Consider the following 13,835-nt stretch of genomic DNA (forward strand, 5'->3'; position numbering starts at 1 on the left):
AAGAGGTCAAATCAAAATGTCTTTCCAATTACACAAAGTTTTTGGATATTGACAGCTTGCAAATATTTTTGTTTTGAATAATTCATAGAGAAAGTTATATTTTACTTTGTTTTTATAGTAGTAGGATCTCTTCAGGCAAGAGATCCTTGTGTAGAGAGGAATGTGATTAGACTGCTTTGAAAATGATGTAGAAGGACATGCTATTGATAAATAGATTTTGGTAAACTTAAGAATTTCATATTTCCTAAAACTGCTAGATATTTATCTATGTAGTTTTACTTTGTAACAAAATCTTATTTTATTTAAAAGCCATTTGGAATCAAATAGTGAAAGGAGCTAATTACTTATATATATATAAGAAGTCTGCATGACAAAACTATGTTTACATTAACATAATCTAGGAAGACCAAACGGTAGTGCAAATTGAATGTCAGTGATATGAAACATAATCCTTTTATTTTATGAGATCTTTTAATTTACCATTTTCATGCCTAATAGATATATTTGTTCTTGTTGTTGTTTTGTTTTCTTTTTTCAACATTGTTATCCATCAGGATGTTATCAGGATGTTATCCATCATAGCAGTTCTATTTTGCAGTTGTTGCTTCATACAAGAAGAGAAAAAGCAACTGTTAGAAAGAAGAACCCCATAGTGTGAGACACTACAGCCAAAGTGTAAGTGTACTACTAGTGGACTGAGTACAAAGGGAGAGAAAAATATTATTCTTGTATTGGATATTTTATCAGAGTTCAGATTATGAGATTGGATGGAAATCAGAACTGTGCTGCTCTGATTTGGAAGCTGAAATATGGGTATTGATTGTGGCTGTGTCAATAATTAGAGAAATCAATAGGCTGAAAGTTTCAATATGAAAGTCCTGCAGTGCAGATATAATTTTCTATTGTCAGTGATAACTGGTTTTTTGTTTTTTTTTCCCCTCCAGGTATTTGTTCAGTCTCCTCTCGAACCCATGTAAACAGTTTTCATCTAAAACATCCTTAAATAGTGAGTTTCTCAGGCTTACTACATACCTTGCACATAAAGAGCTAATTCTTGATTTGTATTTTGTAACTGTCTCATACTAGACTCATTTGATGCCCCATATTTCTTGCACTGGAAGAGGTGTGAACAATCTACTCCCTACATGTATCCCACTGTATTGTAGGTCTCTAACATCTCCCCTCAAGTTTTCTCTTTTACAGGCAAATTAGTCCTAGTTAACTCAATTGTCCCCTCTATGGAAACCATTCACTAACTTTAATCATCCTTGCTGCCCTTCTCTGGACTTTTCCCAAATCTAATATATTACTATTTCCCAATTCTACTTTCTGAAATAAAGGAACCAGAACTGCACACAAAATGTGGGAGAACCACAGATTTTTTTTTTCCTTCCAAAGGCATCATGCTATTCTGTGTTTTGTTCTTCTTATTTCTTGCTGATTCCTAATCCTTGTAGAACTCCACTGGTGATCATGAGTTTTCATCATTTTCTCCTATTTTCATTCTCTACCTTTGAAGCAGTTACTTATTCCTGGAAAGTTCTTCTTTCTTATGTCACGGTTCATGTTTTCTTATAAACCTGAGGGATCTTGTTAAAGGTCCTTTGGAAATCAAGGTAGACTATTTCAGTTAAACCAACTTTATCTACATTGATACTGATTCCTTAAAAAAACTCCAGATGGTTTCTAAGGTTAGAATTTATTATGCAATAGCCATGTTCACTCTTCCTAAGTATCCTCTAATTTTATTCTTTATTATAATTTCTATACTCATGATACAGATGTTAGTGTTACAGACCTCTAGTGCTCCCGATCTGCCCTGGAAACTTTTGACAGATGACTTTGCATAGGACTTCCTCCAGTGCCAGAGTAATTGTAATTAAGAGGTTGCATAACCATTAGCAATCTATCTATTTTATGCTGTAAAGTTTTTGGAGAATATTTTCTGGTTCTGGCTAATTGTTACTGATCATTTTGTCAGTTTGTTCTAAAATCTCTTCTACAGTTAATTTAATTTCAAACAAATCCTCTAATGATTCCCGGAATAGGAGGGTTCTGGCATGGAGATCTCCCAGATGTCTTCCACAGTGAACAACAATGCAAATAATTATATATATTTTTTTTTTTCTCAAGGTGCTTTTTTTTTTTTGGTGCAACTTCTTGCACCCTTAGTGATCTCCCTTATTTGCCTCTAAGCTGGTGTAAGTTCTCTATGCCTTTTCTCAAGCCTCTCTTGAAAAGCAGTATGCTTTGGGTCTGATTCCATTATTGTATCCTTCTTAAGGTTTTGATCTTTTTTTTTTTCCCTAGCATTTTATGGCTGAAGTGTTATAATACAGGGTACAATAACTAATATTTCCTGTGTTTAATCACTCTACCTGCTGACAAGTGTTGAGCCTGCTATGAATATTTGAATGGGCTCTGCTCACTTCCTGAGAGAGGTGACACATGACTGAGTATCTGGAAGACAGCAGATGCAGACTAAGCAAGGAGACTCTAGTGTATGGGTAAAGTTGTCTAGAAATAAGAACTTTAGGAATAAACACATCTTGAGGCAAGTTCTGAAAACAAAATTTTTGCAACTAAATATCTATAGATCTATACAGCAGGGCATTAGAGATCACTGTGATGAGAGTGTTTAAAAGACTGAAAAATAGTCATTATCAAATTTCCATAGAACACTTGACTAGACTGACATTTACTAAGAATAGGCATTGCTAATGCTTAGTTTTTAATTGCTATCAGTCTAATGACTACGTTTCATATCACTACATTTTCAAACAATTATCCTAAATTATCTGTGAATATACATCACCACAGAGCTGAAGCCATTTAGCTAATGCTGATGGCTATGGTCCTTGATAGCCTTAGTCACCTGCGATCAAGGTGGCCAGTCCCAAGAGCTGTTCGACAAGTGAAGATGGAACTGAAATGGGCAGCTTTTTTTCTTTTCCATCTTTCTTCTCTCATCTTTGAAGTTTTATGCTCCTTGGCCCCCTCTCCAAAAGAAGAGGGTGTGATCTCATCTGCTTTTGACACAGATCATCTTATTTTGGGGACCAGAATTTGTTCTGGTTTCTCTAGCGTCTTTCTGGTGGATTAGTTTGGTTTCACCACATTTTTTTTTTTCTTCCCGATTTACATCCCTTATTCTTATCTTTTCAAATTTTACTGCTTGTATGTGTTTTTCTTTACCCAGTTTGGGCAAGTATAGCACAAGTCTCCATTTGTTCCTTTTGCAGTTCTAAGTTCTGTACATATTTATGCTTAACTGTGTTACAAAATGCTATTAATAGTATTACCATGTTATAAGATGATTATACGCTGTTGCCTTTTATGCTATTCTAGTGAGGTTATGTCTGGGTTAAGGAAAGCAAATATTAACTATATTTTGCCTAATCTGCTTCTAATTTATGGGTGTAAGAGGCCTCTGCTCTGGCTACAAAAATATCAAACCATTGAAAATGGATGCAGGAGGGGAACAAATGTCTGTACTATGAATGTATGTACAAGATCTGACTGACCCTCTTTCATGCACTGTTGTGACTTAGAGGGGTGCCTTTATGAGGTGTAATTCAGGGCCTCTGCCAGCTTATTAAGAAGGTTCATTGGCACCATATAGAGGACTAGCTTCTCTGCTTTGTGTGGCCTCCTGTGCTAGTCTAACTTCTTCATAGCTGTATCTTCAAAAGAATGATTCATAAATTACACAATTTTCCATTTGCATTAAAATACATTTTAATCTTTTATGTATTATACTCAATATCTTGGAAAAGAAAGATATTTATCTTTTTCACTTTTAATACCTGCTTCTTTCCTTCTGCTTTTGTATAGAGTCAGCAATAGCTGAGCACTTAATGTTTGCAATGAGCGATTCTATCAGATAATAGATGTGGCTCCACTTACATTCTAATTCCAGTGAGTGTGCTCCTATTAATACACTTTTTTTTTCACTTTTGTGCTGACAATAGCATTACATATACAGGTTCTGCAAAAATGGAAGTATATGGTTGTCTTAATTCCAAGATCCTTTTGAACAGTTGTATCCTTTAATTGTTTATTATCGGGATAGTGAATAGATCAGTCACGAAGAAGAGAATTCCTGCTCAAAACAAGGGTTGGGCTTGGGCTGTAAATGGATGCAAGAATAGCAGAGACAGCAAGAAGCTCTTTTTAAATTTTTGAGCATTTTACTCGGATATTGTCGTAATATCCATTCAACTTCACAGAATCGAAAGAATAACCACTTTTTGCCTTGCAAATGTAGTGGAGATGGATTAGAATGGCCTTGATTGTGAGCTAACTTATTGCTGATTAAGATCAACAGAAAATAATTTTCCCTCTCTCTCCCTAAGCCAAAGGACATGGAAGAGTAATTGTGGCTTAAGACCTCTAGGGTTACTGTGAGGATCATGCAACCTGGGCGGTGCCTCAAAACCTGCCCCCGTTTTGAACAACTTGTTTGAATTATGAACAAAATGTTTGAAAACATTTTGCATGCTTTATTATATACAATAATCTCACAAAACCATTTTTCACCGTAGTGATTCCTTCTGTTAAACAGTATTTCACAACCCAAGTTCTTCTATCATTTCCCTATTTTTAATAACATGTAAAGAGACTGAGAAAAACATTAAAGTTTTTGTATGTAATGCAGTAGTGAAGAGCTTTTTATAAAATATCATTAGTGCTTTTAAAAATAGAGGATAATTTTTGAACCAATAAATCAGAAAAAAACATATTTTCTGTTATGTGCTTGTATTTTCTCTGCCAGTTTCCATATGAGGTGAGTTATCTTTTGGCAAACATTACCCAAGGTTATTTTGTTTTAAATTCTCAATTTCTCTGTTTCTGTCCTCTCCATATTCTTTTTTAATGACAGCCCAGGTTATAGTATAGAAGGAGAACATATCTGAAGAAATAGCCCAAATTACTGACCACTATATCCCTATGGTTATTCCACTGATTCAGTCTTGTCAGTATATCCATGCTACAGTAGAACTTTGGTTAAGACTTAGTGGAACTCTGCATATATGCAGAGACTCTTACTTCTTTTTAAAAGACCTTTTTCATTCTCAAATAACTTCCCTGAATCTTCTCTCTTGTATAGTGGAATATTTACTGGATGGAGCTCTTTGGTGGTCAAAGACATGTTTTTACATTTTTTGAATGTTGCTCGATATTGGGCACTGTCTGGAATGAACAATTAGCTCAGTCAAAATGCTGTTTTTATTTCTGGCAGAGCAACCCTTAAGGTATCAGAGTACATATATGTACCAAAGGCCAAAAAGTCCTTTCTCTAATCTTCTTGGACAAAACATTTGAAGATTCAGTATAAGTTTTACTTGTGTAATGATTTACAGATTTGGACCTAGCATGAATAAATTGGGTAAATGATTCGATGACCATGTTAGCTTTCTAGATGCCCTTGAATGCTTATCTGACTCAATCTATATCCTCAATACTTTATTTTAAATATTGCAAAAGAGATTTATCTAACCGTAATTAAACATTTGCCCATATGCTAAAATGTAGCAGATGGCTGAACACAAGATATATTAATCTGCCCACACTAAGATATCTCATTTTTTAATAGTTGTTAAATGTTCTGATTTTAGAATAGGAACAGTTAATCTCTATCTTTGTGCCAATTTATTCCTATCTCTCAGATTACGTGTTAGAAATCATAAAATAGTCTATAAAAGTTCTGTTTCCAAGTAATGTTTCACTTATATCCTGTATGAAGTTTGAGAGAGAAGAAATCTGTATGTGAGCAAAGTGGATGAGCCCAAAGTAAAATACATAATTTTTATCTACCAATGGACTAAGATACTGGAAATGAGAGCAAACATCAGTTATAGCATTGTTTCCCACCAAACCTTAATAACATTTGTCACTTTTAAATGTCTTTTGGAGGATTTAGCATTTCTATCAAGCACTTCATCTAAGACCAAATTAAAGTCTCAAGCAGTTATGATGCACTCATTTGCTCAGAAACAAACACTATCATCTGGTTTGTTCAGCACAGTGGCCTGAAAGTGCACAGAGTGGGAAGCATCTCTCACAGTTACTACCTTGTGGTATAGGCTTCTGAACTATTTATTTGAAAAGAAAAAAAAAAAACAGGTCTTTATTAAAAAAATAGTACACTACTGAATTTTTTAATAGTAAAAAGTGGTGAAAGGAAGAAACTTTTCTCCTTCTCTGTTACTTTTAAATTTTATTTATGGCTAATGAATATTTGTATCCTTTTTTGAACCACTGTACAAGATTATACATACATATACATGTACAAGTAAGCATAGTAATTATTGTATATAATTACTATATACACTACATATACTATGACATTATAGTATATAATTATAGGTATATAATTAATATATTAATATCATTATAAAGTTATATTAAATATAGATTTAAGCAGTCTAATTTTCTAGAGAATCAAAGTTATTTACATTCCAAAGTATTAGTATATAACAGATAAAATCTCCTGAACACACCTCGTGGAGATGTTAAGATTACCGTAGGTAAAAAATAATTTTGCAGTGTAAACCTCTGGCTAAATTTCCTCCTTGAACTTGGACATAATGATTTCCAGATTTGGACCTAGCATGAATGAATTGAGTAGTGAAAAAAATGATTCAATAATTGCGTTAGCTTTTTAGATGCCCTTGCTTGCTTCTCTGACTCAATCTGTATCCTCAATACTTTATTTTAAATATTGTGAAGGAGATTTATCTAACCATAACTAAACATTTGCTCATATCCTAAAATGTAACAGATGGCTGAAGGGATGGCGCACTTCATATGTACCTTTCTCAAAGTAGTGCAGTCAGTTTAAAGTTTTCGCTGTTAGCAGTATTTCAGGCACTGTGCTCAGGCTTCTAAAGAGCAATTTGCTACGATTCAACATGCTATAAATATCTAGGCCTTAAAATAATTTTACAAAAATAGTAGGAGAATAAGAATGTGAGAAATAGCTAACTTACCATTATAAGAAATGAGAGAACTTTCAAAGTTGGACTCAGTTTGTTTTAAGAAATAGTTGGGTCTGCCAGTGGAGAGAGAGGCTTGTCATTTGTTTTAAGTGTCCCAAATCTGAGCATTTTCATACTCAGCAGGTATGAGGTATGGTAATGCACTCTTGGCCATGTAGGAAGTTTGGGCATGAGATAGGTATTGAGTTGCCCTGTCGTCTCAAGATTAAGAGTCTGTGGACTGGACACAAAAGCAGATGTCTAAGGCCATTATTAGCAAATATTTTGAGCCAGACAACAAGGAATAAGTTTTTTTCAGGATCATAGTTGTGAATATAGGTACCTAAAGTTCAGCTAAATCCCATTTGAGATATGAAGGTCTACTTAAACCATGGGAACTAAGAGTAAAAAATCTCTTGGTCTTAATCTTATTTCTAAACTCTTAAAATATATATATAGTGAAGATTATTTTGGTTTGGGGACTAGGGAAAAGTACTTGTCAAAAAGATTCCAGAATTTCTACTCTTTCAAGAGTCTTTATACTTCTGGTCTTTCTTAAAATAACTCCCTACAGCTATTAAGTTCTACTATATGCTGTGGATATATGTATGTTGACCTCTCTGTCCTAAACAAGGTTCTTAAGCCTGTTCATCATCAAAAGTTTAAACTATCTGAGAACCATTGGCTCTTTATTTGCCTTCCATCAATCATGACAAAAGGGTTATACAGGAACTACTCTACCCTACCTGCAATATCAATAAACTGAGACAAGCAAATGGAATTCTAAAACAATATTAAAGCTACTTACTACAAGACATCCAGACACTACATTATTGAGATGACAGCAAGAGAATTACACTTATGAAAGAATAAAATCTGATATATGGGAGACAGGCCAGTCAGAAGACACCAGAAGCGATAGAATTTGAAGAGTGCTCCTTAATACTTCTTAGTCTCATAATACAAGAGTAAAAAAAAACCCCTTTGGTCAGACATAAATGGGTTCACATGTGAAGGCAAAATATGAAACACTGATTCATTACCAAAGAAGTTCTTGGTAAGGCACAGCAATCAACCTCCTAGAATGGCATAGGGACGAGAGAAAACAACCCAAAACAACCCCAATCTCAAAGATGCAATTGAGACTCTATAAAGCATTAAAAACATAGCAGCATTTCATAAGTAGAGCTGTAAAGTAACAAAAGAATGAAGAAAGAGCCTGTAAGAGCCTGTAATAGTAGGAAGTCCAGAGTTAGAATGAAAAATCAGCCTGTTCTCATGGACAGATGCCTGTCTTAAAATTTAGGGGAATTTGTGTCCAAATCTGTATCCAAAAAGTGTAACCTAGGCTCATCTCTCACAGAAATTAATTCAAATTAAAAGTTTGCAGAGGAAAATCTATTTAAATTTACAGCGAGGAGGTACTGAATGCTCTCTGATTTATGTACATCCAAACTGTGCCATTCTTCATGTTCTTCATATTTGGCTGAATGGTGCACTTTAAATCACAACTCAAGCAAAAATAAATCATGGCCTTATGAGAGTTTCAATTTTTTTCAAAATGTATTTTGTCACAGTTAAAATAAGTTTCTTCTCTTGCTCCAATTTTATAACACTAAACTACCTATACTCAGTTTTACTGTAGCACAATTATAAGGTGTCATGGACTTCTGTAGTCGGTTTCTTGCATTTTTCTCATCCTTGTGCTAAGCATAATGAGTAGAAATACAAAAATGAACTTGTGACCAGGTCATTCACAACGTGTCCATCCATTCCATATAGCTCAATGGAGTACAGTGGTTAAAGGTGTATCAATATTGGAAACTAATAACAAAACTCCTTTTGCTTTCACTAAGACCAGAATGTCACTTCTTACATACAGTTTAAATACAAAGCTTTTGTCCGAATAGCTTTATTATCGCTAAAGTAATTTCTCTTAAGTAACACCTTTTCATATGAGTAAGACTCTTATATTAGTGAACCTCCTGACTACCAGAGAGTTTGGATTTTGATTAGTACATTGCTCTATCGTCTCAAATCTGTATCAGAGGGCTTTAATAATAAGGAAAGCTACTATGAAGATACTAATTAAAGAAATATCAAAATAAGCTGATTTTGGGAAAAATAATAATATTTGAGCTACTGAGCAGAATTAAATAGTTTTCAGATTCTGTAATATTCTATGGAAATTCTGACATCACTTTAGTCATTGAAACATTGGTACCTGAGCTAATAATTCGAAAAGATCTTTCATGTCCTTTGTTCTTTCATGCTGTCATCAGAGGGAGAAAACACATGCAGTGAAATATTGGTATATGTGGATTAAAATAAACAAAAACCCTGTTGATTTTACTACCTATCTGCACTGGAGGACAAAAGATTAAAAAATGTTCCTGGTATATGTATTAGGAGATAGTAATGGTCTTCAGTTCCTGGAACAGACAATTTGTACTCAAACTTGTCCTGATAAAAATGTCCTGCTGGCAAGACAAGCTGTTCCTTTTTTCCATTCAAGAGGGAAGAATTTGGTTCCTCTGAAATGTTTGTTAAGAATTAATCCTCAAGATGCAATACTCAGAAAAGAGATGCAATGTTCACTGGGAGACTATGCTTCAGATGAAAAGCTGACAACAGATCTGTCAGTCCACATCACTGACACATACAGGTAAGTAAAACAGTCAATACAGTGTACATATATGTTTCACTACATACATACAAATAAACATCAGGAGCACAAGTATGATCAACTTTATCACTGAGATATCACTGTACTTCCTCTCTAGAAGCCAACAGTCAGCACCCTCCAGGAATCTCCCTGAGCAGTGACAGAGAAACGAGATGCTACATATGTGACAGATGTAATCATAATTTCATATGAAGCTACAGCCCAATAACAACTATACATCTGTGAATACAGCATAAGAAAATTCTCTCTCTCTCTTTTTCTTTTTTTGAAATATTCTTGCTTCAGCTTAATTTCTTCCCCTCCTAATGGCAGTTTGGACCTTGGAAAATGGTTGCAAAGTACCATCACACAGTTAATATTTAATTTATGGCACAATCTTTCAGGAAAAGTTAAAGAAACTTCATCAATGGTCAGAAAATGTTCATTGTAACTTCTTCATATTTCTTTGAGTCTGTAAAGTGGAGTGACTAGAGGTGTAAAGCAGCACCTCTCTTCACCTGCTTAAGTCAAGCAATATATCATTTTCTTCTCTGGCAAGGGTACAGACAAAGCTGGCTTCATTTAAAGAGATCCAGTATTATCTGTCATGTTTGCATGAGATCAGTATAACCAACTAGCATATAATATATATATTATACATACACACATACACACACACACACACACACACACTATATAGTATATAGTATATACTATATATACTAGTACATCTAGTATATATTATGTATACTAGTAGTACTATATATATAACTAGTATATCATACTAGTATGTAACTAGTATGCAAACTGTTATATTATGAAGTAATGAATTAGTATCCCATGTGTTTTGCTCCTCATATTACTAAAATATTGTCCCTCATATTCCTAAAATACAGACTAAATAATACTGTGAAACACAAAAGCAGCATTGTCCCCTCCCTGCCTGCTGAAACCAGCAAAGACCAGTGACAACTCGAGAGCTGTGGGATGATTCCCACAGAGGAATGAAGTGAATACAGGGGCTGCCTGGCTTCCGAGCTGAGTTCTGGCCCTCTGAGACATCGGATGAGGCATTCAGAAGTGGTCTGAAATCAGGTGGAGGAGATGCTGAGATCTGCACCCCATTGCCTTTCCCCAAGAAATCTCTGTGGCGAGGTGGCAGGCGGGGAGTACCCCTGGGTCCAGGCCACTTTATTCTTTCAAGCAATGCATAACTGTGGCTGCCGTTGCTCAAGAGCAAGCACCTTGCCTCATCAAGACTTAGCAGCTCCAGCACAGCCTTTGACTAACGAGTTTAGCAGCCAGGTCTGCAGTGTGCCCTGGTAGATGGTAGAGGGGACACAGCTAGCCTGCACCTCAGCCCAGAGACGCCCAGAGTCCCTTAGGCAAAGGATTCTCCTCCTCTCTCCCCACATTTGCCAGGGAACAAAACTGACGTGGCGTCATGAGAGTTCCTGTTTTTGCCTGTTTTTGTTTGCTTTCTTGTCTCATCACCTTTCCTGAGCCCTGCAGAAAGGCTGTAGTCCTTTACGGTAATGGAAAGGAGCTGACACCCGTGAGGAGCTGGCTGGCAGTTTTTAAATATTAACGCTTCTATAGGGAAACATACAGTGTGCACATAAATGCTGATATACTTCTCCATATCCTTGCCCGATATCTTGCTTATTTCTCAGATCACAAACTGTTTAGTATGGTTATGCATCTTCCTCTATGTTTATGCCTTTAGTAGTGATGAGATGGTATCTATAGAGTGTCAAACCTGCACACTGGACTTCATAAAAAAAAAAAAGGAGGGGGGAATTAAGTTTATTATTTGAAGATCCTGCTTTCATGAACACTTGAGCACATAATTAAACATCATGGTTTGTATATTGCTTTGTGTTTTACTGGAATTGGAAGCGTCCTTAAAGTTATGCAGGTAGATAATCGTTAGTGGAATCATGTTCTACAGTGAACAGCTTGAGAGGACAAGTCTAAATTGAAATGGAGGTCCAGAATGTAGTAGTTTTAGGGATATAAGCATAACACGGAAATGCAAGCTTTCGTTACTCAAAAATAGATTGGTACCTTCTAAATAAAAGTAATTTGTCATGCCATAAATTTCTTATTACTTAAGTCATTTAATAAAGTCAACTGGTGCTGACACTCTAAACATAAGATCTACTCTCTTCTGTGTTCATAACCAAGCTGCTGATTTAATGCATACTGAAACTGAAGGGTGATATTCACACTTATCTAAATGCTAAAGTCTCAATATATAAACTCAGAAAGACAGCTGCTGAATTATTTAAGTAAAAAGCTTAAAAACATAACAAGTGTATGCATGGAGGACAAGTTTTTGTATATGTGATGTTTAAAAACTTACTTTTTGCATCTTTAGTTCTGGTATTCTCTATAGTCCTCAGAGAATGAATACACTTGACATCACAAATTTCAAGAGAGTGAAAGTGCAAATAAGGCAGAAGAGGAGCAACAACCTCAGTAAAACCATAAATGGTCTGACATTGAAACTGGACTGAAGTGAACTAATTGAGATTTTAGGCTAACATGAAGTATATGGGAATAATAATATATCTGTGACTATGTAATCCATTTGCAGATGAAACAGTGAAATTTCTAGGCTCATGTCTTCCCAAAATATTTGGGAATATTCAACCACTGCATTTTGGCACTGGTGGAGCAATAACCAGATGAGAAAGATCAGATGACCTATAGGTTTCTTTTATTTCTGGCTGTAGAAGATCAAAGTAAGCAGTCCTCAGCAACTGAAACTGTTGTGTGTCATATCTCTGTGTAATAACCAAATATAATATGATAGAATTTACAGATAAGAAAATTATTACTTTATTTTCCTAAAGATTATTCCAAAGAAAAAAATATATACCCAACTGTAAATTGCTCTGATCTTCCTAATAAATAAAATTTCAAAATTCTTTTACTAATGATCATATCAGTTCTTGCATAAGTTAGCATATAGATATGACTGAGTTTTTCCTTGCTACAGAAAAGTTGTACATATTGCTAATAATAATTCATGATTATTCATGATTTATTCAGAGTTATGCCATGTAGCTTAGCAATCATCATTTAATTCAGAATTCTGTGTACTCTGTAAAATGGTATTAAGTTTGAGCCACAAAATGAGATTCAAATGAGAAATTAGAACAATATTTACATGTCATTTTAAGGTTTTGAGTATCATTCCTGATGAAAATGGGTATTATATTAAATCTATCTATCTATCTATCTGTCTAATTTCACTATCATGCTTTTTAATTTATTAGGTACATCAGTCATGCAAAAAAAAATCATTCACAGATTTGGCTTTAAGTAAAGTAAAAGGCAAAGACATAAAAATTAAGCAGGTATTTGGCAATAGTGAGTAACTGACAAAATGAAAAAGAAGGTTAAAAACAATGTTGCAGTGGTAAGACTTTCCCTGATGATGTGATGCAATATAGTAAACAGATTTTGTGAGATGCTAGAAAAATAGAGATGAAAATAATGCCATAGCTCAGAGAGAATATACTGCACAGGTAAAGAATAGTTATGCCAATTTAAAAAGGTTCTGGACTGCATAATGCTTTGGGATTTTTTTTTTTTTTTTTTTTTTTTTATAAAGGCCCATGAATGAAGACTCAGCTTGATGCTGAAGAATCAGGACAGTCCAATTCATTTCAAGTACAGTTCTCCAGCTTCAATTGCCATTGGAATTTCCCCTATCATAGGACCATTTGCAAAATCATGAAGGAATATCTAACTGGTAGACTGAAGTGAGAAGGAAGAGAACAAACTGTGTAAACATATGCTAAAGGAAATCAAGAAAAGCCTAAATTAAACTGAACAGGTCAAAATATGGCATTTCCTCATAGGAAAAGATCAACGCTATATTCTGGGGCTTTCTAGAACAACTTTTCTTCTTCTTTTTTTTTCCCTTCAAATTATTTATCCATTTTTCTTCCTCTTTTCTCTCCTTAAAAAAAGGAAATGTGAAAAAGAGGAGCAAACAGTGAAAGGGAAATCAAATGTGCTTGTTATTTTTCCTGAAGATAATAGATTAGTGGGTCTGCTGGCATTGTAGTAGCAGCCCATTTTCTTATTATGTACTGTGAGAAGAGAAACGGACCCTGATTAATGTGTCTGGTGGTCAAATGACTAGAATGGTTTAGTAAAGAAGACCACGGCTAATA

Source organism: Apteryx mantelli, chromosome 3 (genome assembly GCF_036417845.1).
Source record: "Apteryx mantelli isolate bAptMan1 chromosome 3, bAptMan1.hap1, whole genome shotgun sequence".
Taxonomy (NCBI): Eukaryota; Metazoa; Chordata; class Aves; order Apterygiformes; family Apterygidae; genus Apteryx; species Apteryx mantelli.